The following is a 5,404-nucleotide window of genomic DNA, read 5'->3' as shown; positions in this document are numbered from 1 at the left end:
TGTTTTATCTTCTTTTTTTTCTTTTTTTTTCTTTTTTAGTAAATTATATTAAGATCTTTTAAATATGAAATAATATAATTAATATAATATAACATTATTAATATAACATTATTAATATAACATTATAATATAACATTATTATAATATACCATTATGTTAGTTATGTTATTTGGTCATATTTTTAAAAAATAATTGTAATGTTAATGATGTGTTTCGTTCTTTGCATATTTCCTTGTCACCTACAAAGTAACTAATATACAACTGTCTTGATTCAATATATTTAACTAACTGACTATTTGAACTTATTTCTGTTACGCTCCCTCTGTGTATGTGTTTATTATAATACAATTTTATCGATGATCGGTAAATAATTTTCAGGTAATAATTCCGTGTCTACCATTACATTTAAACCAGCTTTCTGTTTTTTGATATGTAACATTTCCGACGTTAATCTCTTAAAGTAATTTTGTTCTTTGTCTAATATTTTTGTTGTTTCCCAATTGAAGTTGTGTCTTTTTTCAATAGAATGTTTTGCTATAACAGAAGTGTCAACTTTATCTTTTTTTATATAACTTTTATGTTCATTAATTCTTGTANTTATTTGTCTTTTAGTTTGTCCTACATAAGTGGCCTCACATTTATCGCATTCTATTTAATAAACTACATTATTTTGTTTTGTTTTGGGGATAATGTCCTTATGAGTCTTAATGAATTTTGTTAATTGGTTTAAATTTCTGAAAGCTGGTTTAAGTATCTTATTATGTTGTGTGTTGTGTACATTAAAATTAAAATTATTGTTATGTATGTAGGGTATAACGAAGTATACTGACGCCTCATTATTATTGTGTGTCTGTTGTTTCTGATTTTGTTGTGTTGTGTTTGTTTAACGTGTTAGTAAACAACGTTCTCAATCTTTTATTAATTGTATTGAATATTAATTGGATGAGATAGTTATTATTTATTAGAGTATTAATACATTTTCTTAAATTTGTGGTATGAAATTTTGGATGTGATAAAAGAATGGCTCTGTCTATTAATGAATAAATTGTGACTATTTTATGGCTAATTGGGCTTAGAGAGTAGTAATTAATGTACCTTCCTGAAAAAGTTGGTTTGTGGAACCAATCACAAACCAACTTATTATTTTCTAACATAATACTAAGATCTGGATAATTGAGAACGTTGTTTACTTGTAATTCTATTGTGAATTGCATTCTATTGTGTATGGAGTTGAACGTATCCCTCACTCTGTTCACTTTACCTGTGGGGATCGCCATTAGTATGTCATCTACATATCTGAAGTAAATGGGAATGTTGAATGTCATTGTATTTAGAGTTTTTAATTCCAAGTCTTGTAAAGTGATGTCTGCCACGATGGATGACAATGGCGATCCCATTGGAATTCCATATGTTTGCTTGGAAATTTGATTGTTAAATGTGAAATACGTAGATGTTAATATAAATTCAACTGTTAAAATAAATTCTTGTTTATTTATTTTCGTGTTCACACACACACACACAACTTAATGTATCTCCATCTATTAGATATACTATCTAAAGCCAGTTCTATTGGGATGTTAGTGAACATAGAGATTACATCAAGTGAACAAAGTTTGTATTCTACGCTCAACTCCATTCCGTTTAATGTGTTATATAATTGGTAGCTATTTTTTACATTGAAGGGTGAGTTTGGTGTGCTTTTGTACAATATTTGGTGTAAATATTTAGCTATTTGGTGTAGAGGACTATTGATTGAGGATACTATAAGACGATATGGATAATCTTTTTTATGTATCTTAGGGACCCCGTATGCTCTGGGTAGTAATGCGTCGCTTGACATTAACGAAAATTTGGTGTATTTGTTTATGAAGTTTTTGTCTTGACATTTATTCAAAATGTCTCTAAGANGGTTTTCTAATTTTTTGACAGGGTTCTTAGTTATNACTGAATATGTGTTACTATCCTTTAACATTTCATTTATTTTGTTTATATAGTTTGTTTTTGAAATCGCTACTGTTGTGTTGCCTTTATCGGCCCTAGTAAAAAGAACATTGGGGAACACTTATGTAAGACAAACTAAAAGACAAATAACTACAAGACTTAATGAACATAAAAGTTATATAAAAAAAGATAAAGTTGACACTTCTGTTATAGCAAAACATTCTATTAAAAAAAGATACAACTTTAATTGGAAAACAACAAAAATATTAGACAAAGACTAAAATTACTTTAAGAGATTAACGTCGGAAATGTTACATATCAAAAAACAGAAAGCTGGTTTAAATTTAATGGTAGACACGGAATTATTACCTGAAAATTATTTACCGATTATCGATAAAATTGTATTATAATAAACACATACACAGAGGAAGCGTAACAAAAATAAGTTNAAATAGTCAGTCAGTTAAATATATTGAATCAAGACAGTTGTATATTAGTTACTTTGTAAGTGACGAGGAAATATGCAAAGAACGAAACACATCATTAACATTACAATTATTTTTTAAAAATATGACCAAATAACATACCTAACATAATGGTATGTACAAATCAATTATATTGTAAACGGACTCTCAATATTTATTGTAATTTTTAGATTGAAAAGTACTGAAAATAAAGTCGAAACGTCGCACAATTTAAATAGTATACATTAATTCTGCACATCATCCTGCAACGGCCTATTTATTGCCTATTAAAATTATAATATATTGGTATTACTAACGAGGGCCTGAGGACATACCTCATTTTTCACTGTGTTATTATACTTATTTTCTCTAGTAAGGGGTAAGATGCACCCTCTCGTCACGGCTAGGTTATTTGTGATAAAATGATCGCCCAAGCTAGCCGGCTGGGACAAGGAAAAGGGTCCCAGCACTCCCCCCGCACTGCCGACAACGCGCATCGCCATCCCCCCACCGACGTGCGCCGTTGAGCGGCAACACGTCGAGTCGGGCTCGGTGCAGGAAGCGCCAGTCGGCAAAGCGACGCACTGAAGCTGCCAGTGCGCATGAAATAATTGCTCACTCCATAACAAATGGCCACTTTAAACATTTTTCTCTGATCTTTTTTTGCGAGCAAAATGCTCGTNTAACATGATGCAATAGCCAAGCGTAACGTGTGTATGACCTGCGCCCGTGCCTCTAGTGGGATCTTCACTAGGTGACNNCCGGAACCTCGACATTCCAAAAGAAACTCCCGGGTTTCTTCCGCCCACATCCAGCAAATCCGCAGTCTGGAGAACTGGCGTCTGCACGCGTTCCGCGCATCGGACCAAAGGGAGCGCTCTCCACCGTCGCGGAATTTTCTCTTGAGCGAACCCGAGAGAAACGAAGCGATGTCATGCTCCGTTGGTACTGAACCAATTTGCCGCTGAACCACTCCCCTCAGCAACGCCCATGTCAGGTCTCTGACTCCAGCGTCGCCAGCCGTGAGAACACGGAAGACGTGCGTTATCGTCAGAACGTCGGCGAGGTCAGCGAGCGGAAGCAGGCCACAGTACCCTTTATTAAAGAAAAAGTCGACCACTTCCGCGCTGGCGCGCTGAGAGAGGTTGAGCCACGACTTGGCCAGCTTCTTTATTTGTTTGTCCGCGACNTTAACGAGACTCTTTTCCACCTTGACACCCCACAAAAAGAAATCGAGACGTGGCAGGATGTAAGTTGCCACTATCTTGACTCGCTGCCACGAAACTAACAATGAGCGCACNACGCGCTGCAAATCCTCCATCATGCCCTGGATCGTGGAATAAGGGATCTGGTCAACGGAAAACCCCGTTGGAATGCCAAGGTGCCTGTAAAACTCCCCCTCTGACAGGGCAGNGTATCATCTTTCTCTGNATCTCAAAGGGGGTCGGGAGGACGCAATGCACCCTCCCCGCTCGGATGTGCAAGCTCGCACACTTTGCGGNGTTAAATCGCAAACCTACCGACCGCGATTCAGTCTCCATGACNGTAATGAATCGTCGCATCCCTTCTGAAGAATCCACGATAAGGGCAACATCGTCCGCGTACGCAAGTGCGGACCACCGCTGCCCCAAGATGGTATAGCCCGTGTTTACTGCGGTGGCCGCGCAGCACGGAGTTTCTAGCAAAATAAAAAACGATTGGGCTTAACGGGCATCCCTATTTAATCCAGAGCGGATGAGGATTGGTGCCGTCCATCGGACGTGCGCACACATGTCGTGCACCTTTTGTACATAAACCCCCACAAGATTGTGAGGGACCCAGACACGCCGGACCGAGCTAGTACCTCTCGGATTGTCGCGTGCGGGTCCGATCCTAACGCGTTGGATAGATCCAGCTACGCCACGACCAAGTCTCGTCGAAAGCGCCTCGCGTCTGTCAGGATTTCCTGCAGGACAAAGTTGTGCTTGTAGCACCCCTCGTTTCGCAGAAAACCTTTCTGCACTGGACTGGGCTTTTTAGAGTTTATNGCCCAGTCCGCCATTCAATCGGCTACGACCGCGAAGAGCTTGGGCGTAGTATTACCCATAGCGAGAAAGCACCAATTTTCTAGATCGTTTTAGTCGTCTTTTTTATAAACCAGTACGGTGTTGGAATTCTTCCAGGACGCGGAAACTACCTCTAAGCGCAACCAGATGTTGAAAAGCGCAATGANAAAAGGTGACCCANNATCAGCTTCACNAAGGTCTTTGTAANACAGCCCNTCGGGCCCCGGCGCTGAAGTGCTCACAGGCCGNATGCGACGTTTGACCTCTCGCTCCGTGAAGGGATCCGTAAGAAACGCCATCTTACCAGCAGTTAGAGGTTGCGCTGGCTCCACTGCGTCGGCACCATCCAGTGGCAAGCCGCGGCGGTATAGCTCGGTGATGTACTCATGGACCCGATCTTTCTGCACCTTGCAAAATTCAGAGGGCCCATAAAGTACTTTCCGAACAGCCTTGCGACGGTTGCCCCTATACAGCGCCTGTATACTCGCCGCTTTGCATCCAGTTCGCGCGTCCTTCTCCCGATTCCTCTTGGTGATTACCCTCCCTATTGGCGTTGTCTAGCTCACCGGGCGCATGTTCAGCTTCTCGACGCGGTCGCTCCGACCCCGCACGCACTNGACAATTTGCGGATACGTTTCGACGATGCCCAGCGTCCGTTGCAACCTTCCCGAAGTAATTTGCGACCTGCGTCGCAAAGTNNTCCTAGTCCGCAACCGTGGCGATACCCGCCGCACTCCCAACCAGAGCGTCTCTTTCGGATAGCCGCGCGCGCCTGNCCCGCCTTTCAGCGGGAACAAGACGCGGCGCGGGTCGCTGCGGAGACAGCCGTGGGGACGCATTGTTGACGAGACGCCGCGGGCTCTACGCATCAACGGTCGCACCGCTACGAGGCAATTTTGATAATTCCCGCTTGACACGCCCGTGGGTCTCGGGATTAGTATTTATGGGAGAACG

The sequence above is a fragment of the Pseudomyrmex gracilis genome, unplaced genomic scaffold, assembly GCF_002006095.1.
Source record: "Pseudomyrmex gracilis isolate BER0280 unplaced genomic scaffold, ASM200609v1 scaffold_746, whole genome shotgun sequence".
Classification (NCBI taxonomy): Eukaryota; Metazoa; Arthropoda; class Insecta; order Hymenoptera; family Formicidae; genus Pseudomyrmex; species Pseudomyrmex gracilis.
This window is presented reverse-complemented; position numbering follows the sequence as displayed.